A 23,019-nucleotide genomic window follows, 5' to 3' on the forward strand; every position below is an offset into this window, starting at 1 on the left:
GAAGAAATCTGCAAATCTTGGTTGAAAATGGTGTGGAAGGTGAAAATGACTCCTCAAATTCTGCCTTTCTTCTCCTCCTCTTCTTTGCTCCTTGCCTCTCCCCTCTAAAATGGGAAAATGGGACTATTTATAGCATTTTTCTGACATGGAGCCCTAAAATGGTATGTTCTAGGAGGAATTATTTGAGGGAATCTCCTGCCAGCTCATTAATGAACTCTTTATGGGACTGCATAAGTGGACTGCATAAGTTATGCAGTCCCTTATGCAGTTTTCGGCTGGTTCTGGGTCACTTATGCGAAGCTGCATGACTTGGTGCATAGGTTATGCACAATTTCGTGAATGTGCATAAGGGAGGTGAGAATGTGCATAAGCTATGCAGTCTCCTTATGCACATTTCGGCTGGTTCTGGAACAGTGATCTTCCTCCTTATGCAGATCTGCATAGCTTATGCGGCAAGTTATGCACAGTTTGGTCAATGCATATTTCAGCTTGAAAACTTGTTTTTGACCTCTTTTTGCTGTAGAAGACACTCCTCAATGGCAAAAATTCTCTTTAGTCCTTCAAAAACACCATTTTTCCTACAAAACAAAGTAAAAATTACAAATTAATGCAAAATTGACAACTATGAAAAACTAACTAATTAACTAATGAAATTAGCTAAAAATGGTTAATAATCAAATAAAAATGGTTATAAAATTAGACCTAAATGACTATGCAAAATGTATGCATCAGGACTCCTACAGACAGAAACAGAATTGAAGATGGGTGTCATGCCCACCGTCAATTATTGTCAGGTATACATTTTTTTTTTTTATCTTCACTTCTTATTTTCTACGTGAATTTGCTATCTCATCGACTATCTGCCTCAATAAAAGCTGTCAATTATTTAAATTCTAACAACTTCTTTCTATTCCAAATTTATAAATGCATTGAAAAAAGAAAAGGTGTTGAATTAGGTACTGGAGTCATTTTTAAACCTGTGAGGGCTGAGTTTAGTTCATAATTAGAGCCAATTGTTTTTTTTTTTAAAAAAAAAAAATGATGTTAGGCAACCCGGAAAACTAAGGGCGTCAATTGAATTGTATTGCAGAGATCAATTATGGAATTTACAAAGAATGTGATTGATGAGACAATCATCGAGAAGCTTGAAATAAAGCCATTTTCATCTGCTTCTAATTCAGTTTGTGTTGCGAATATGGGATGGTCAGTTGGACCTAACACATTCTACTGCACACAAATTATACTTGATCTTTGTGGAAAAGAAGTTCATATCAGAAGGCTTCACTCCTGATCAAATGCCCCAATTTCAAGTCTTCTTTAATAGTCTTCTTTTCAATGATTTCAATATCCTTTTCGAGTCTCTCCCTCCCAAAAGAAGGTATTTTTCAGCCGGTGTGCCAGGGCCTTTTCATGGCCGGTTGGTCCCTGACTCCTCTCTGCATTTTGTACATTCCTCGTATGCATTAAACTGGCTTTCTGAGGTGCCTCCGGAGGTGCTGGACAAGGACTCTCCAGCATGGAACCAAGGGAGGATTCATTACACTAGTGCCCCAGAAGCCGTAGTCGAAGCTTATGCAGCCCAATTTGCCAAGTACATGGGGATGTTCTCGGATGCCAAAGCAAAAGAGCTTGTGGAGGGAAGTATGATGGTGCTAATCCTGCCATCGACTCCAGATGGGATCCCACATTCTGATGTGCCAACAGGGATATTGTTCAATCATTTAGGGTCCTGCCTTGTGGATTTGGCGAAAGAGGTAAGCCTGATATGAACTCAGCCACTGGTCTACCTAGAACTTATATGTAACAGTTCAATGCAGTTAGATCTGATGCTCTTTTGACCGCAGGGATTAGTATCTGAAGCTCTTGTGGACTCTTTCAACATTCCAATGTACTCTGTGACTCGAAATGGGTGTTTTAGCATTGAAAGAATGGAGCCTACGGATTGTAGAACTAACCCTGACATCCCAGCCACTGGATATTCAATCACGATGCGCTTCAGAGCAGGGCTGGAAGGAGTCATCACCAGACACTTTGGTGCTGAGATTATTAATGAACTGTTTGAACGATTTCTCGAGAGAATGGATGATGTGATGCCATCCTTATTATCAAGCAACGCACAAGGATCTCAAATAACTGTTATTCTGAAACGCAAATGCTACAATTGAACGCTACTGTATGACCAACTACCACTGCAGCTTTACTTGAATACCCCCCACTATAAATGTGCAGAATTGCGAATTCCAGAGAAACTAGCTAATGAATAAAGTTGGGACATTCATAGATTTATAAATATGTGGAAATTGTTAGCTGTACAGGTCCTTTTCCAAATCAAATTTCATTCAATCTAAGGATGGTTGTGCATACATGTTTTGGCACACGATCAAGGGAAGGCATATCCTTCACGTAACATCACATAAATTGAAAATGGCAGATTCACACCTAATAGCAGATAATGCATCGAGAATCATGCAAATCAGATGCATAACCTTTCAATATCTTATGGTACATAATTTTGCCATTATGAACATAAAAGTTTACATTGTCCTGTCATCTAATTACTATATGAACACATATCTTCACATATCTTAATCAACCTTCTAAAACTCCAAAGCAGTCCACATCTAAACAGGCAATCTAAAGGTGATAAATGTAAGACCTCTGGATCTGGATTGGCCCGTCATAAAGGCCCTGCTGATAGCTGTGAAAGTGAAATCGATTAATTCCCTAGAAAACTGAAATTATGTATTACGGATATATACAAGTTCCTGTCATAGAATCAATACATATGCCATACTTATCTCCACATATTTGTCAACTCAACTGCAGTCCATGACTAAACTGGCATTCCAAAGATGAGATAATCGTTCTCATACGTATTTTTTTCCTCTTGATCTGGATCAGTTTGTCATAAACACACCATGGAAAGCTAAGAAAATGATCTCGTTTCATTCCCTCATTATAGCAGCCCCAGAAACTAGGATGATAGGTAACATGGTACCAAGCTGAGGCTTTTGCATATACATCATGAGCTACAGAATCTAATCCACTTCCCTTTTCATAAAACCAGGACTTCGCTTCGTTCCTCAAGGACCTCACTGCCATTGCAATTGCTTCAGCATCCCTTCTCTTGGTGAAAGCTTTTGACATTTTCATAATATTTCCACTGAGAATTTCAGCCTCTGTTCTGATGCCATAATAATCCATATAAGTGCCCAACTTGTAATCATAATTGCTTTTGTAATAGAAGGCATCATCTTTGTAATCCTCAAAGCCATCTACTTCCCTATCAGGGTCATAACACTGCCTTGCCACTTCCAAAGTAAAGGACTTGATAGAGCTTGTAGGTGGTCCAATGTGTCTCACTTCTCGGAAAAGTTTTCCAATCACATTCTGCGATTGATAGGTTGGTTTGTCAGCCTTTTCCATAAAATCAGGATATTCTCTAACAAGTAGATGGGGAGGTATTTCAGCTGGTATTCCAGTTTTTGGAAAGTCAACTGCAATAGAAAATTTACGGGCAAGTTCGATACATGGATCACTCATTGCTTTGGAAGGTTCCCTATCAGCAAAGACAGTGTGAGCATTATCAATTATTCCCTAGGTGTCATTCAAGATGTAGTTGGTGAAATACTCCTCAACGTCATGTAAAAACAAAATGAAAATCTCTCAATAAAGGGCATATATGATTTTTTAGCTATGGCATGAGAAAACATCAATAAGAGAGACATATGTATATGTTCCTCTTTTTTCTTCCACTGATATCAATTGAGATTGAAGGTTTATGCATTTATGTATAGTACTGGCAAATAACTTTCTCTGATTGGACTAGACGAAAGCATTCAATTATTTGCCGATTGAAATATCCAATTAAATATTCTTCCCTTTGAACACTCTCTTGAATCAAGTCACGCTACCTTCTTTTTTATTTATGTCTTTCTACCAAGAAAAAGGAAGGCGTGGGTATCCCCCCTTTATGCCAGAACAAAACACTGTGCATAAGGGGGCAGAAGGACAATCATGTAGAATAGATGTACAAGTGCAACATCCTGTAGTAGTACAATCATGGAAATTCAGAAATAAGGCACCTCTAGCAAACTAAATCAAATAATTTGTTGAGAAATGGGAACATATGTGTCTTAATTATCGTTGGACAGGGAAATGAAAAAAAATTATTATTATTATTCAACAACAAGATGGAGGAAACCTATGTAAAAGTTTAATGGTTTGTCACAATGCAATTTATTTGTCATAGAGAACACAAGAAATTAAGATAAGGAACATGGGAATTTTGAAGAATGGCAGCTTCATTGAACAGGTCAACAGAAAGCATTTGATTCATAAATTGAAGCATTGAATATTTTTAGTAGGGAGGAAAACACGAACACTGTAGTTGATACTAGATAATTGGTCAAATGTTAGAAATATTATACCTCAATTGTAACATCATGATCCAGCTGCACTGTTGGCTCTGGTGTATAGTCCACTGGTGGAATTTGCTAACAGACAAAGTAGATATCTCCATCCAAATCACTTCCCGAGCATTCATTTGGATGAGGTCTAAGATTATAATTCAGATACGGACGTCAATGAACTGATTTTACACAGAAATTTCTGAAAAAGTGGCATCATAGTTCTAGTCTCCCAAGCATTAGCATTACAAAAGCAGAAACTGATACGTGTGCCCATCTTAGAATCAAAACTGAATTCCAAATCATAGGAGTCTTTCCCCTTGCCCCCACTCAAAAGAAAAACAACATAAACAACAACAACAAAAGACTAATAACGATGTTAAGGTGATATCTCACTTGGCTTGTTAGATATACAAGTCATAAGAAGCAGAAATACATTATTCTGTTCATATGTTCTATTGAGAACCCTACATTGTCGTGCACTTCGAAGAAGCATAACAAGGATACGACGTAAATTAATTTTATGAGGCAGTTATCTTCCACAAAAGAAATTCAGATAACAGATGACAGACCTAGTTATCTTGCACCCACAACTATACAACAATATATCTAGTCATATTCCAGCTCAAAAACACAGACCCGACAACAAAAGCACAGTATTATAATAAGCTGAGAAGTTGCCATAATGGTGGCTACTACAAGAAAAGATAGCATGGACAACGAAAATCATAACAACGAAGGCGATGAAGTTATTGAAGCCAATGGACATCCATGCGAAAGAAACTTCAAGGAGAAAAGCCACAACACCCCTGAAAGTACACAGCTTCATGTACACAAATCTCTCTACCTTTCCCTCATACAACCATGAACGCTGCCTATATCTGTAGCGGATCCTTGTGGTTTTCAAAAACCCATTTGAAAAACAGAAAAATTATATACTGTTGTTGGAAGAATAGGACAAGATCAGAATACACTTCCTAGTCCACCTTTGACAAAATATGTGATTTCCTTGATCTCACATGAAAAATAGGACCTTTTCTTTTCAAAATGTAAATGTATCAGAATGCAATTGAAGTTCTAGCATTGCCCTAGAATTTGCATTTTTATACCTATCTAGAACAAATGATACTACCAACTAGGCCTGGGTACTTAAAGCAAAATCAATGATCTTAAAAACTATTCAAATGGAATTTGGTGGAGAACTCAAAACCAGAAACTAAATTGACAACATATCCAAAGAATGAACTAGGCTAAAAAGTTGAGTGAGGAGACTGCAAGATCTACCTTGGTCCTTTCTGTGGAAAAACAACACAATCTACCATATGGTGCAAAGCTGGCACATTCACAGCCCTTAAAACGCGAACATCGCCTGGGTGCAAGCACGGGTTTTTGGCTACAACTACCTTTCCCTCAATAACAAAATTCTGGTGTGATCCACAACCTCCAAACACGAGGGAACTATCATATAGCTGCCTATGTCTAGTACCAGAAAATTGCACGAATACCTGTCCATATTCCAAGGTTCTGGTCTCATCTAAGCATCCCATCATAGATCTCCCATTTGGAAGAAAAATCCTAGTTTTTGTCTGCAAATCAAGCAACTTTGATGCGCGGAACATTTGGAGCATCATTGAAAGGAATGGTTCAGCATTTGGCTCATAACCACACAAAAGCATTTCCTTGAGAATGTTGGTAATCTCTCCAGAAGACATCAAATCCAGTGCCTCCGGTGCCCTTAATGGATCTGTTAACATGGCATCAAGTTCATCAACAGCTTCTCTTTGTTTTTCCTCAAAAATATGATCTGGAATACCAAGGGTAGACAGAAGAGTAATCAGTTGGCGATTCAGGAAACAAGGCTGATACTTGCTATATGCCAAAACATCCAGTTTTGTATTTTCAGACTCATACTTGCACATGCTCTTTCTCAATGATAATTTTTTTGATGAAGTTGAATCAACTGCCACAACACCTTTATACCCACCATACCGAATCTGAAATGCAGATGGAGAGAAACCTTTGCAGCCACATTTCAAGGCCACCTTCGTAGCAAATTCAGCAGATATTTTACAGATGACATCAGAGAATAAATACTTAGTTCTGCCCCTTTCAATCTCTACATCAGGAATAATTTCCATTTCATTTCTGCTAACAGTCAGCGTTTCAGTGGATGAACTGAAGGACTGACCCAGTCTGGCTGCATATTTAGCCACATTTCGTATCTGACGAAAGTTGCCCATCCATTCTCTTATATCTGCAGCAGTGAGTCCATATCTTGATGCAAACATCCAGCAAGAATTTTCCCGCAACTGACTAGATGAAAAGGCAAGGAACTCAAACCTTTTCTTGTCAATAACTATTCCATTTTGGAGAATAGAGAGAAATCTTTTATAAATAGCAGTTCTCCTTTCCTTGTTTTCAGAAGCACGAGGAGATAAATCTGTTGAATGAATTTTACCCAACTCCTCATCAACAAGAGATAGACGGAGAAAGTTATTAATATCTTCTGGAAAGTGGCGTAGCACGTGGTTTGAGATATTAATCTCTGGACCACAAAAATACACTTTACAAGGTGTTATTTGAACCCTGCGCACATACACCAAACCAGCATCTAAGGACATATAAGGTGATTTTGGGACGTTCTTGGATTTATAATACTTCATATACTGTTCATTAAGCCACCTAGAAGGTTCATAACAACATTCTTTCAAGTAATAAATTTTCTCAAGAGCATGCTCTATGTAGACAATGTTTATTCTAGTCGGATCAACCAACTTGTAAAAATTAGTATCAAGAGCTGGCCCTGGAAGGCATCCATTCTGAACCAACAAATTAACCTGAAAAAGGATCTCATATGGCAAATCATCTGAGAAAGGACCAACAATGGGAACTAGATCCAGATTGCGAGAAAAAGCAGAACCATTCTGTAACAGAAATTTGCCTTCAGTTTCATTATAATAAGCAAAGTTCTCCTCAAATTTTGGAAGTTGAAGACTGGAAGGAAGCTCCAAACATAGTGCAGATGAATGCCCAATGAGGCATGATGGAGTGAAATCTGTTGTCCTGACCCATTGGTCATCAGGGACATCCTTAAAATAGTTGAAAAGTGGATCCTTAAACACATTCGATGACAGGCATATCTCTTTCTCAAAAATCCGGGGTGCACCATATAACTATAAAAAGAAACCACATTCGCATTACAGTTTCTAGTTTAAATCAGAAAATAAGTGGCGGCACAAACCTTTCAATCACTATATGCATCACACTCAAACAAAGGACAAATGACAATTTCTCTCAAAAGCCAACCCTAACAAAATCACAAAAAGCGACAAGGAAAATAAAAAGAAAATTATTTCACTTAAAAAAAAGTCAATTTTCATGATATGCAGCTTTCAACTCCCAAACAAGTATATCCTTGTATTCTACTGCCATCATTTCTCCAAATCTATGAATTGTAAAGTACACATTCATGCCAGCACACTAAAGCATTCCAGCTTTATCTCTGGAACGAAAAGATCCAACAGAAGTAACCTTAACCATACAAGTAACCTTAACCAAGTTCCCTGAAGTAGAAATAATACTAAGTTAAGATATCTACCATCAAGAGCATCTTAATTTGTTCTTTTTGGGATAAATAATAATTTATGTAACATAACTGAAGGTAGGTATAAGCCCATGTAGACAGAACAGATCCAAGTGGCACATCAAGAACAAAGATAAAAAGCAAAAAGTAAAGTAGGTCACTAAATCAAAAAGTATAAAATAATTGCAGACTGGAGAAAATAACCAAGAAACTAAATGCGATAGAAACCATTAGCCAAGAATTTAGAGAAGTCATAATTTCTAACTCACTTGCCAAGTGCTCTGCACTCCCACATGCACAAAAATCCCTCTTTAACCATACTCATCATATGGAAAGTCAATCACTATATTATTTCTCTGTATATTCTGTATTATGTATTCCTATTTTGGATTTCTTCCTAATTAGTAGAACAAAATTATAGAAATCAATTGTATATATATACCTATGTACAGATTAATTAAAATCAAGGAGAATCATCTCTTTCTACATGCTATCAGAGTAGGTCATCTGTCTAGGGTGACTATTTGTTCTCACCACCCAGCTCAGGAGAAACCTTGATCGCCGACCGGCCGTCCCTGTTGATCCGGTCGCCGGAATCCAAGTGTGTGAGGCTCACGCGCCCAACTCAGGTTCTCGCCGTTTCTTCACTCGCCGACGCGTGGAGGAGCGTCCGCCGGCCGTTTCGACTCAGATCAGCATTGTCGGCGTCGCCTTAACCCCTCATTCCAACACTATGTGCTGTTGCCTGATCCAGTACACCATTAAAGGACTTCTGAGATTTGACTCTCATATCTTATTTCGGTATTTGCTTTATTTGTGATTTTGGGTTATTTTGCGACTGTAAGCACTTTGGATTAGCGTTTCAATTAGTTTTTTTTGTCTCAACAAATGGCAAACAATAAGAATGTTATTTCTGATTTGATTCCGGTGATAACTAAGATCATGGAATACAAACTTAATGGTTCGAATTACCTGGAGTGAAGTAAGACTGTTAGGGTCTATTTGCGTAGCATTGATAAGGATGATCACATTACTAAAGTCCCACCTACTGATGATACACGGCAAACTTGGTTAAGGGAGGATGCTCGGTTATTTTTGTAGCTTAGGAACTCGATTCACAGTGAGGTAATTAGTTTAATTAATCACTGTGAATTTGTTAAGGAATTGATGAATTACTTAGATTTTCTGTATTCTGGTAAAGGGAATATCTCCTGTATTTATGATGTTTGTAAGGCATTCTATCGTGCTGAGAAAGAGGATAAGTCTCTCACGGCTTTTTTTATGAATTTTAAATGGGTATATGAGGAACTTAATATATTGTTGTCTTTTAATTCTGATGTGAAAGTTCAGCAGGCCCAACGAGAGCAACTGGCTGTTATGAGTTTTCTTGCAGGCCTTCCTTCAGAGTATGAGACTGCTAAATCTCAGATTTTCTCCAGTTCTGAGATTTTCTCTTTATATGAAACGTTCACACGGGTCCTTCGTACAGAGAGTACTCAATCTTCACAGCCTGCCAGTAGTGCTCTTATTAGCCGTAATCCAAATGGACGGGTAATAGAAGAGGAAGTAGAGGAGAAATTACAGGCAACAGAGGTAATCAGCGTAATGGGGAGGCTAGTTCTAATCAGGACTCAAGAGGAGTCATTTGTTATTATTACCATGAGCCTGGCTATACAAAATATAATTGTCTGCAACTTCAGAGAAAAAATCAGCAATCACAGATGGCAAATATGGCAGCAGAGGATTCTACAGTATCTTCCTCTGATAAAACTGTTTTGGTATCTGCAGAGAGTTTTGTACAGTTTTCCCAGTATCAGGCATCTCTAAAGCCTACCAGTTCTCCTGTCACTGCGATCGCTGAGTCAGGTAAATCCACTACATGCCTTCTGTCTTTCTTATCCAAATGGGTTATTGATTCTGGTGCGACAGATCACATGACAACTAATTCTATTTTTCTATCTGCTTTTCAGTCTAATCTCACTTCTTCTACTGTTACTTTAGCTAATGGTTCTACTTCTTGTGTCATGGGTTCTGGAACTGCGAACCCAACTTCGTCAATTTCTTTGTCATATATTTTGTGTCTACCAAAATTCTCTTTTAATCTACTTTCTGTTAATAAACTTACTCGTACCTTAAATTGTTCTGTTTCCTTTTTTTCCTTACTAGTGTTTGTTTCAGGATCTTACGACGAAGCAGATTATTGGTAGAGGACGTGAGTCAGGTGGTCTCTACATTCTGGAAAATCATGTACAGCGGTCGCTTGTTTGCTCCAGTACCTTAAAACCTCTTGAAGCTTATTGTAGATTGGGCCATCTTTCTTTGTCTACCATGAAGAAGCTGTGTCCTCAGTTTCAGTCTTTATCAGTACTAGAATGTGAATCGTGTCAGTTTGCACAACATCATTGTTTGCCTTCTATGTCTAGAGTCAATAAACGGGCTTTATCCCCTTTTGAGTTAGTTCATTCTGATATTTGCAATCCTTGTTCTGTTACTTCTAAAACTGAATTTCATTATTTTGTTACTTTTATTGATGATTACTCACGTGTTACCTGGTTATATTTAATGAGGAAACGTTTTGAGTTATTTTCTATCTTTTGTGTCTTTTGTAATGAAATCAAAACTCAATTTAATATTTCTGTGCGTATATTAAGAAGTGACAATGCCAAAGAATATTTTTTAGCACAATTTCAGTCTTATATGATACAAAATGACATTCTTCGTCAGCCTTTCTGTGTTGATACTCCATCCCAAAATGGCGTGGCCGAAAGAAAAAATCGGCATCTTCTTGAGGTAACTTGTGCTCTTCTTTTTCATATGAAAGTTACTAAACACTTTTAGGCGGATGCAGTTTCTACGGCATGTTTTTTTATCAATCGTATGTCATCTTCTGTCCTTAATGGGGATATTTCTTATACTGCTTTATTTCTTATAAAATCTTTATTCCCTGTTGAACCCCTTATTTTTTATTGTACCTATTTTGTGCGTGATGTTCGTCCACAGGTTACTAAATTGGATTCGAAGTCTCTCAAATGTGTCTTCCTTGGTGTAGAAAGAGATGATTCTCCTTAATTTCAATTAATCTGTACATAGGTATATATATACAATTGATTCCTATAATTGTGTTCTACTAATTAGGAATAAATCCTAAATAAGAAATCCTAAATAGGAATACAGAATATACAGAGAAATAATATAGTGATTGACTTTCCATAACACTCCCCCTCAAGTTGGAGCATAGATGTTAATCATGCCTAACTTGTTACAAATGTAGTCAATCCTAGCTCCATTCAGAGCTTTTGTGAAAATATCTCCTAACCGCTTCTCTAGTTTTGATGTGTCTGTTGAGATGATCTGTGTTGAATCTTTTCACGAATAAAGTGACAATCAATCTCAATATGTTTGGTCCGCTCATGAAATACCGTATTAAAAGCAATATGGAGAGCAGCAGAGAGGTCTTAAAATGTGTCTCATCTAGTAATTGAAGTATCCATATTACCTCACATACTAATTGTGCCATGGCTCTGTATTCGGATTCAGCACTAGATCGAGAAACTACACTCTACTTCTTGCTTCTCCAAGACACCAAATTTCCTCCAACAAAAACGCAATATCCAGAGTTGACCTCCCACAACCTTAGATCCAGCCCACGGCATCCGAAAAACATTCAACATTCAAATGCCCATGATTACCATATAGCAAACCTCTTCTGAGCGCCTTCGGATAATACAAGATTTGTCTCAAGGCTTCCCAATGAGCAAAAGTTGGGGAAGACATAAACTGACTTACCACACTAACGGCATAAGCAATGTTAAGACGAGTGACTGTAAGATAGTTCAATTTTTTTACCAATCTCCTGTATCTCTCTGGATCTTCAAACAACTCACTATCCCCTGCTAACAGTTGTAAAGTTGGAGTCATTGGTGCACTACAAGGCTTAGCACCTAATTTTTGTGTCTCTATCAATAGATTAAGGACATATTTTCTTTGAGACAAGAAAATACCCTTCTTACTTCTCATAACTTTGATACCCAAGAAATACTTCAACAATCCCAAGTCTTTGGTCTGAAACTGGGTTTGGAGGAAGGTTTTAAGAAATGAAATACCTGCAGAGTCACTCCCAGTGATGACAATGTCATCCACATAGACTACCAAGAGAATTAGACCAGCCTCAGATTGCCTATAAAATACTGAGAGATCACTCTTATTTTTTTGCATACCAAATTCCTGTACTGCTTCACTGAATCTCCCAAACCATGCTCTAGAACTTTGTTTCAAGCCATAAAGAGACTTTCAAAGACTACAAACTTTACCCAACTCCCTCTGAGCAACAAACCCAGGCGGTTGCTCCATATACACCTCCTCCTGAAGATCACCATAAAGGAAAGCATTCTTGATATCCAATTGTTGCAAGGGCCAATCATATGTAACTGCTAAAGAGATAAACAAGCGAATAGAAGTAAGTTTAGCTACAGGAGAAAAAGTGTCAAAGTCATCCACCCCATATGTCTGAGCATATCCTTTTGCTACAAGGCGTGCTTTTAACCTAGCCACAGAACCATCAGGATTTCCCTTTACTGTAAATACCCATTTGCACCCAAGAGCTTTCTTACCAATGGGCAAAGGCAACAGTTCCCATGTACCATTAGCATCTAAAGCCTCCATTTCCTCTTTTATAGCAGCACACCAGCCAGGATGAGAAAGTGTCTCACCAACAGTATTAGGGATAGGAACAGAGTCTAAAGAAGTAACAAAATACCGAGAACAAGAAGACAATTGATTATAAAAACAAAAGAAGAGATAGGACAAGTACATGAACGCTTACCTTTACGAAGAGCAATGGGTAAGTCTAGATCGTAATCATGATCGATGAGGTACAGGATCTCCCAACGTAGCTGGTGGAGGATTTGAGTCAGGAATCTCCAATCTCCTGTAATAAACATGAACAACGAGAGGTCGATTAGGCCTAGAGACAGAAGGAACAAGCTGTGGGAGAGGACTAGACATTGGTTGGACAGTATATATTAAGAGATCATCCTCCTCCCCCTGACTCTCATACACAGATAAACTCAACTCAACTCAACTCAACTAAGCCTTTATCCCAAAAATTTGGGGTCGGCTATATGGATTCGCTTTTTCCACTCTGAACGATTTTGGGTCTCATACACAGATGATTGAGGAAAAAATAAAGTGGACTTAAAAATATGACATCTGCAGAAACAAGATAACGATTAAGAGTAGGAGAGAAACAACGGTACCCTTGTTAGAGCCGGGAGTACCCAAGGAAGACACATTTGAAAGATTTTGGATCCAATTTGATAATCTATGGACGAACATCACGCACAAAATAGGTACAATAAAAAATACGGAGTTCAATAGGGAATAAAGATTTTGTAGGAAACAAAATAGTATAAGGAATATCTCCATTAAGGACAGAAGACGGCATACGATTGATAAAAAAATATGCCGCAAAAACTGCATCCGTCCAAAAGTATTTAGGAACTTTCATCTGAAAAAGAAGAGCACAAGTTACCTCAAGAAGATGCTGATTTTTTTCTTTCGGCCACGCCATTTTGGGATGGGATATCCATACCAGAAGACTAATGAAGAATGTCATTTTGTGTCAGATAAGACTGAAATTGTCTTTGAAAAGTATTCTTTGGCATTGTTACTTCTTAATATGTGCATAGAAATATTAAATTGAGTTTCGATTTTATTATAAAAGGCACAAAATATAGAAAACAACTCAGAACGATTCTTCATTAATTATAACCAGGTAACACGAGAGTAATCATCAACAAAAGTAACAAAATAACGAAATCCAATTTTAGAAGTAACAGAACAAGGACCCCAAATATCAGAATGAACTAACTCAAAAGGGGATGAAGCCCGTTTATTGACTCTAGACACAGAAGGCAAACGATGATGTTTTGCAAACTGATACGACTCACATTCTAGTACTGATAAAGACTGAAATTGAGGACACAGCTTCTTCATGGTAGACAAAGAGGGATGACCCAATCTACAATGAGCTTCAAGAGGTGTTAAGGTACTGGAGCAAACAAGCGACCGAGGTACATGATTTTCTAGAATATAGAGACCACCTGACTAGCGTCCTCTACCAATAATCTGCTTCGTCATAAGATCCTGAAACAAACACTGATCAGGAAAAAAGGAAACAGAACAATTTAAGGTACGAGTAAGTTTACTAACAGAAAGTAGATTAAAAGAGAATTTTGGTAGACACAATACAGAAGACAAAGAAATTGACGAAGACAGGTTCGCAGTTTCAAAACCCATAATACAAGAAGTAGAACCATCAGCTAAAGTAACAGTAGAGGAAGTGAGATTAGACTGAAAAGCAGATAGAAGACTAGAATTACCTGTCATGTGATCTGTCGCACCAAAATCAATAACCCATTTGGATGAGGAAAACACAAGGCATGTAGTGGATTTACCTGACTCAGCGATCGCAGTGACAGGGGAACTGATAGGCTTTAGAGATGTCTGATACTGAGAAAATTGTGCAAAATTCTCTGCAGATACCAAAATAGTTTTCTCAGAGGAAGATACTGTAGAATTCTCTACTGCCATATTTGCCATCTGTGATCGCTGATTTTTCCTCTGAAGTTGCAGACAATTATATTTTGTATGGCCAGGCTCATGGCAATAATAACAAATGACTCCTCTTGAGTCCTGATTAGAACTAGCCTCTCCATTACGTTGATTACTTCTGTTGCCTGTAATTCATCCTCTACTTCCTCTTCTATTACCTTGTTGTCCATTTGGATTATGGCTAATAAGAGCACTACTGGCAGACTATGAAGATTGGGTACTCTCTGTACAAAGAACCCGTGTGAACGTTTCATACAAAGAGGAAATTTCAGAACTGGAGAGAATCTGAGATTTAGCAGTCTCATACTCTGAAGGAAGGCCTACAAGAAAACTCATAACAGCCAGTTGCTCCCGTTGGGCCTGCTGAACTTTTACATCAGGACTAAAAGGCAAAAATACATTAAATTCCTCATATACTCATTTAAAATCCATAAAATAAGCCGTGAGAGACTTATTCTCTTTCTCAGCACGGTAGAATGCCTTATAAACATCATAAATACGAGAGATATTCCCTTTACTAGAATACAAAAATTCTAAGTAATCCATTAATTCCTTAACAAATTCACAGTAATTAATTAAACTAATTACCTCACTGTGAATCGAGTTCCGAAGCTGCAAAAACAACCGAGCATCCTCCCTTAGCCAAGTTTGTCGTGTATCATCAGTGGGTGGATCTTTAGTAAGGTGATCATCCTTATCAATGCTTCGCAAATAGACCCTAACAGTCTTACTTCACTCCAGGTAATTCGAACCATTAAGTTTGTGTTCCGTGATCTTAGTCATCACGGAATCACATCAGAAATAACATTCTTATTGTCTGTCATTTGTTGAGACAAAGAAAACTAACCGAAACGCTAATCCAAAGTGCTTATAGCAGCAAAAGAACCCAAAATCACAAATCAATCAAATACCGAAATAGGATCTGAGAGCCAAACCTCAGAAGTCCTCTAATGGTGTACTGGATCAGGCAACAGCACACAGTGGTGGAATGAGGGGGTTGAGGAGATGCCAGCGATATTGATCGGGGTCGAAATGGCCGGTCGGCGGTCAACGTCTCTCCTGAGCTGGGTGGTGAGAACAAATAGTCACCCTAGATAGATGACCTACTCTGATACAATGTGGAAAGAGATTATTCTCCTTAATTTCAATTAATCTGTACATGGGTATATATATATAATTGATTCCTATAATTGTGTTCTACTAATTAGGAAGAAATCCTAAATAAGAAATCCTAAATAGGAATACAGAATACAGAATATACAGAGAAATAATATAGTGATTGACTTTCCATAACACTTGGGTACTCCCGACTCTAAAAAGGGTACCGCTGTTTCTCTCCTACTCTTAATCGTTATCTTGTTTCTGCAGATGTCATATTTTTTGAGTCCACTCCATTCTTTCCTCAATCATCTGTTTATGAGAGTCAGGGGAAGGAGGATGATCTCTTAATATATACTGTCCAACCAATGTCTAGTCCTCTCTCACAGCCTGTTCCTTCTTTTTTTAGATCTACTCGACCTCCCATTGTTCATGTTTATTCCAGGAGATTGAAGATTCTTTACTCAGATCCTCCACCAACTACTTAGTTAGGAGATCTTGTACCTCATACTGATCATGATTCTGACCTAGACTTACCCATTGCTCTTCTTCAAAGTAAGCATTCATGCACTTACCCTATCTCTTCTTTTGCTTGTTCTCGGTGTTTTGTTACTTCTTTAGACTCTGTTCCTATCCCTAATACTGTTGGTGAGGCACTGTCTCATCCTGGCTGGTGTGCTGCTATGAAAGAGGAAATGGAGGCTTTAGATGCTAATGGTACATGGGAACTATTGCCTTTGCCCACTGGTAAGAAAGTTATTAGTTGCAAATGGGTATTTACAGTAAAGGTAAATTCTGATAGTTCTGTGGCTGGGTTAAAAGTACGCCTTGTGGCAAAAGGATATGCTCAGACATATAGGGTTGATTACTCTAACACTTTTTCTCCTGTAGCTAAATTTACTTCTGTTCGCTAGTTTATCTCTTTAGCAGCTACATATGATTGGCCCCTGTACCAATTGGATATCAAGAATACTTTCCTTCATGGTGATCTTCAGGAGGAGGTGTATATGGAACAACCACCTGAGTTTGTTGCTCAGGGGGAGTTGGGTAAAGTTTGTAGGTTTCGGAAGTCAATTTATGGCTTGAAACAAAGTCCTAGGGCCTGATTTGGGAGATTCAGTTAAGCAGTACAGGAATTTGGTATGCAAAAGAGTAAGTGTGATCACTCAGTATTTTATAGGCAATATGAGGCTGGTCTAATTCTCCTGGTAGTCTATGTGGATGACATTGTCATCACTGGGAGTGACTCTAAAGGTATTTCATCTCTTAAAACCTTCTTCCAAACTCCCTGCACCAAAGACTTGGGATTATTAAAGTATTTCTTGGGTATTGAAGTTATGAGAAATAAGAAGGGTATTTTCTTATCTCAAAGAAAATATGTCCTCGATCTATTGACAGAGACAGAAAAATTAGGTGCTAAGCCTTGCAGTGCACCAATGACTCTAAATTTACAACTGTTAGTAGGGGATAGTGAGTTGTTTGAAGATCCAGAGAAATAAAGGAGATTGATAGGAAAATTGAACTACCTTACAGTCACTGTCCCGACATTGCTTATGCCGTTAGTGTGGTAAGTCGCTTTATGTCTTCCCAATCATTGCTCATTGGGAAGCCTTGGGACAAGTCTTGTGTTATCCAAGGACGCCCAGAAGAAGTTTGTTATATGGTAATCATGGACATTTGAATGTTGAATGTTTTTCGATGCCGATCGATGGATCTAAGGTTGACATGAGGCCAACCATCGGATATTACCTTTTGTTGGAGGAAATTTGGTGTCTTGGAGAAGCAAGAAGCAGAGTATAGTTTCTCGATCTAGTACTGAATAGGAATACAGAGCCATGGCACAATCAGTATGTGAGGTAATGTGGAAACTTCAATTACTAGATGAGACACGTTTTAAGACCTCCCTGCCTGCGAAATTGTGGTGTGATAATTAAGCTGCTCTCCACATTACTTCTAATCCAGTGTTTCATGAGCGGATCAAACATATTGAGATTAATTGTCACTTTGTTCGTGAAAAGATTTAACAACAGATCATCTCAGTAAGACACATCAAAATTGGAGAGAAGTTAGGAGATATTTTCACAAAAGCTCTGAATGGAGCTAGGATTGACTACATTTGTAACAAGTTGGGCATGATTAACATCAATGCTCCAACTTGAGAGTGAGTGTTATGGAAAGTCAATCACTATATTATTTCTTTGTATATTCTGTATTCCTATTTAGGATTTCTTATTTAGGATTTCTTCCTAATTAGCAGAACACAATTATAGGAATCAATTGTCTATATATACCCATGTACAGATTAATTGAAATCAAGGAGAATCATCTCTTTCTACACTTACACATCATCACATGTCACATATCGGCACTACTCTCTGCTAATCAGCACAACTTTTTATAATCAATTAGCTACTTTTTTTCCTTATATCTACACTGAACTTCAAAATTTGTATGTTTAAAAAATTGGATTGAGATAACTACCCAGGAAACCAAAGCCCAAACTAATGGGAACTGTAAACCCATGTCAAGCCACCAAGAAAAAAAAACTTACTAGATTTAAAGTATATAAAATTTATTAGAAAGACCAGTAAGAAAGTTGCAATAGCAATGCAAACACAAGAATATCAATATTATGTTGATAACACCACCATCCCCTCTCATTTGTGCAATAAGGTATATATGTATTTCCAAGGATCAAGAAAACCCAGTAAGTATGTTAAAACAAACACATAAGGCACACACAATCACGCAATTATACAATGTAAAGAAGAAAAGAAGAATGAATACTAAGATATACATGGTTTGAAGGTAAGATTTATGTCACAAACTGTGATTAAAAAGAGCAATATAAAATCACTTTCTCAAACCCTAAGCCATTGTGTTTTCCTAATTTCTCACAATACTGCAACTGGTTCATACCGGCTCATGCCCTTCACGACCACCACTTATCTCATAAAATATTTCACGATATTTTTCATGAAAACATTCAAAATGTCCAAAATTCAAGCCACACTTCAAATAATAAATAAACATGGCTTCTAGAGTATCAAGAGAAAGTAATTCAATCATTCCAAAATAAATAAGACATTGAAGTAACCTGAATTAGAAGATATTTCACAGATTGACCACGCGGACGATGCAGCACCATCTGCCAGATGTTCTCATATAAAAGGTCAAGCTTGTACTCTACTTGATGATGAGACAGAAAAAAGTGTAATTTTTTCATTTCAAATTCAATGTTCACCGAAACATTCGTCCCTTTCCACGTAACATAAAACTCTTCTTTGATATCCGACATCCAAAATGCAAAGGTTATATGTTCCATGTCAGGCAAAATGTCCTCGCTTTGGTACAATATCAGTGTCCATGATCCGAGCCTTGAGATATGAAGTATCATACCAAAGGCGTTCATTAGTCAGAGAGATAATATATTCAGCAGCTCTGACAGTCGTGAATTGAACAATAGCATATTTTCTTGGACCCTCCTTTTCCCTGATCTTCATAGCATAAATCGTTTCCTTCACCTGTATATGATTCCAAAAAGCCCTTAACTTCATCTACAGTCACATTAGAAGGGAATCCATACACTTGAATTGTCTTACCCATCCAAGCAATTCTTACTCTGCAGTCAAAATCGACAAACAAATTAGCCACTGCAAATATAAAGATCCAAAACTTGTAGGAAAAGATGCATTTTCACAATGAAAAAATCATGGATTCTGCATATTCTTGTAGTCATGGTCATGCGGTTGATCACAAAAGGCAATTTTAATGCATAGAATTTGAAAAGTTACGCATACAACATGATCATGGAAAGAACCTCACAAGCTTCCAAATATGGGCCTGTAATTATTATGGCCAAATAGGTCGATGCATTGAAAAGGTGATGCGGGATCCACCAACGTTATGCGTATTTATTCACTCAATGAATCAATAACCTTGAATTATATCAGTATGATCCAAATGTGGAAGTTGAAAAAATGTGTGAGAATCAAAGGAATTTACATGCACGCCTGCAATCTTACAAGTAAATAAAGTGCAACAATTCTGAAGATAAATCATTTTCTGGGATTAAATGGAAAGTTCGCTAATTGAAAACATAAACTCTCTACGGAATCAACAGAAACAATAACATTTCATTGAACATAAGAACAATGACTCAGAAGCCAAGCATTGTACTTTAAAAGGTAGTATCTGTGGCTTTCGTTGAACAAAGATGATACTTCTTTGAAATAATTAAGGAAAACCAATCAGAAATATATGTAACCACTCTATCATCAAGAATCGACTAGCTAAAAGATTAAGGGCCGAAGAACCACTTAATCTAAAAGCTTAAACTTTGTGGCAGGCGCCCAAGAACATGCTTTGTACAACTAACAAGTTGGCCTTTCATATACATATATAAGCAAGTAGCAAGTGTCACATTCTTTCATAGATAACTGAATAAAGTGATGAAATTTAACAAGTAATAATGAAATTTTGCATCAAGAATGGTATTCTTTCATAGATAGTATCACATTCTTGATTCTCCAAATCACACAAAGAAACCGCAAAGAAAGGAAATGATCAAAGAATCGACTGGGTCGAACGTCCAGATTTGAGAGGTTCTCACCAGATACAGAGAAAGAAAGACCAAAGCCAAAGCTCCTCAGTCCTCAGTTGTGGATTATTTTTCCAAGAAAGAAGAGAAAATGTAAACACTCTCAAGTCCCAACTCTCGTAGTCCCTCTTTGCTTTGGTCTCTGCAATGGCTATGAATCAAGTCAATTTTTTATTTCTTTTTAATACAAAGATCGGCGACAATTCCTCCATCGCAAAGACACATCATTTGTCGACGTGTGATGTCGTCGATGGAAATTTGGCTCGCTTCCAATTGGAAAACCAAACTTAAAATAGATATGCCAAAGATTCGAATTCGTATATTGTCAAGGTTAAAATTAAATTAATTAAATTATTATATTTTAAAAATTAAATCAAATTATAATTATAATAGATGAAAAATTAAATTGAATTAAATTATTTTATTTTAATTCAGTTTGAACTTATTAATTATGAGTTTTGATGAATTTTTTAATTTAAATTTAATTTTTAAATTATTTAATATAATTTTAACTTTAATTTAAATATAATAATTATTAATTAATGAAATTAAATAATTTATATATATATAATTACATATAATTCATAAATTTTTTATAAAAATAAATTAATAAAAATTAATAAAATAATTCGATTCAATTGGATTTAATAAATTTTTTTCTTTAAAATCGAATCGAATTAAAATAATTAAAAATTTTAAAATATAAAATTAAATTAAATTATCTTAAAAATTAAATTAAATTACTAAATTAAGATAATTTAATTCAATCTATTCAATTTAAATTAAATAGTATTTATCCTTGTGATTGTGACTAACAATAGCATTATGGTAATTATCAAATAAATGAGCCACGTGGCAAATGCATAGATTTATATTGGCCAATTTTGCACCCCGATTCCCAAATCATCAATTACATGGAATCGTAAATTAAAAGAAAATAATAATAAACATATAAATAATATAATTTAAATTATTGTTAAAAAAATAAATTATTAAGCCATAAGAAGAAAAAAAAATATTTTTATGAAACTTTTTTATAAAAATGTATTAATAATTAATTAAATTATTCTTTATTTTACTTAATTACTCTAATTTATTTTTATTTTTATTTTTTCGTTTGAAATGTAAAATCCATTGCATAAAATCCCAAAGGCCAAACTACATGGACGAAGACCATGGTCTGAATATAAAGGAAGTCCCCTACGCAAAGAGCAAACCCCACATTTAGGCCCATAATCCTAAGTAGCCAAACCCTACTATTCTACCATTATAAATGCAGGACCAAAATACCAACTGGAAGCCAAGAATGGAAAACTCTTCCACAGAAGCCAAGCAGAACAGAGTAAACCATCCAAAGCCAAGAAAGAGCAGCCGGCCATGTCTAACACTTCTAGAGAGAAAACGAGATCGAGCTCACAGCCAACAACTTAGGGAAAGAGAGAGATAGGGCCATGGCATTTTCAGTCTCGATATAGCCATGGGAAGGTGGCAACCACGCTTTAAAGTCCGCGCTAGACACCTCCAAAGGCTTTTCTTCCAGCATCGAAGACTTCCCACCGAGTGAAGGACAAGATGAACCTAGAGAGCAAACTGAAGCTGAACTTCAATCTCCAACTCCTATAGCACCAGATCTTCTTTAAAACCACCCTCACCTTGAAAAGCCAAGATCTTCTACCTAAACACCAAAAAGTAAAAAACTTTACATTCCAAATCGAGAAAGGGAAGGAACCCAAAAACCAAACCGGAGAAAACACACGAAAACTGAAAGACAAAGAAAACTGGATCAACCTTATAATGAATTTTCTCTCCCCATTAATATTTGCCACCACTAATGCTTGCATTTAATTAAGAGAATATGTACTGCCATCGCCATCAATAGATTTTGGAAAATTAAAGAATTAAATCTCAACGCGATAAATAGTTGATGCAATTAAGATAGATATAATTAGACTAATTTTAAAAAACTTTATAAATATTTATTATACGTGACAGAGATGAATGATAAAGTTGAAGAAAATAATTGATAATATTTATTTTTTAAAATTTAATAGATAATTTTAAATAAAAAAAATCTAAATAAACAAAAATAGGTGAAGTAAATATATATTAAAATATTATTTATTAAATGTCTACATAAAATTACCTTTTATAATTTTTCCAAATCCTCACCTGTACGATATTTATTTTTCCATTAAAATTTACTACCTCTTAATAATATTACAAATAAAGAATTTGATTTAGTTCATTATGTTAATAAATTAGAGAACAAGTTTCTTTTTTGTTTTTTTTGGAACAAAAAGATGAAGAATCTATTAATGTGGCTAACTGAAATTTAGATGACATTTTAAGAAGTGACTTTTAGCTCAATGATGAAGAAGAACAGACGACATAGGATAATTTGGGCTAAACAATAGCTTTAATTAAAAGTCATGGTAAATTATTTAGATTATAATAGTAATTTTTATCCATATAAAAAATTGATCAATAAAGCATTTTTGTTTTTTCAAATCCCAAAATTTGTGAGGTATTTGAAACAGTAAACAAATTTAAGTTGAATTTTAAAATAATAAATAAAAAATTGAATTAAACTTGAATAATCTATATGGAATAGTATTATCTAGAATTATTAAGTTTGGTCACATTTTTAAATTTAATTTGTGCATTAAGGTCACGGAGAATTAGACAATCTAGTTGATTTCGAAAATTTATTATACGAT

The 23,019-nt window shown here is 36.2% G+C and overlaps 2 pseudogenes; one reads left to right on the forward strand and one right to left on the reverse strand.

Annotated features, from left to right (window-relative positions):
* Positions 1-719: 719 nt before the first annotated feature.
* Positions 720-2,165, forward strand: LOC110653669 (loganic acid O-methyltransferase-like; annotated as a pseudogene).
* A 308-nt stretch (positions 2,166-2,473) lies between these two features.
* LOC131176090 (RNA-dependent RNA polymerase 1-like) lies at positions 2,474-19,308 on the reverse strand (annotated as a pseudogene).
* Between the last annotated feature and the right edge of the window lie 3,711 nt (positions 19,309-23,019).

This window comes from Hevea brasiliensis, chromosome 18, assembly GCF_030052815.1.
Source record: "Hevea brasiliensis isolate MT/VB/25A 57/8 chromosome 18, ASM3005281v1, whole genome shotgun sequence".
Classification (NCBI taxonomy): Eukaryota; Viridiplantae; Streptophyta; class Magnoliopsida; order Malpighiales; family Euphorbiaceae; genus Hevea; species Hevea brasiliensis.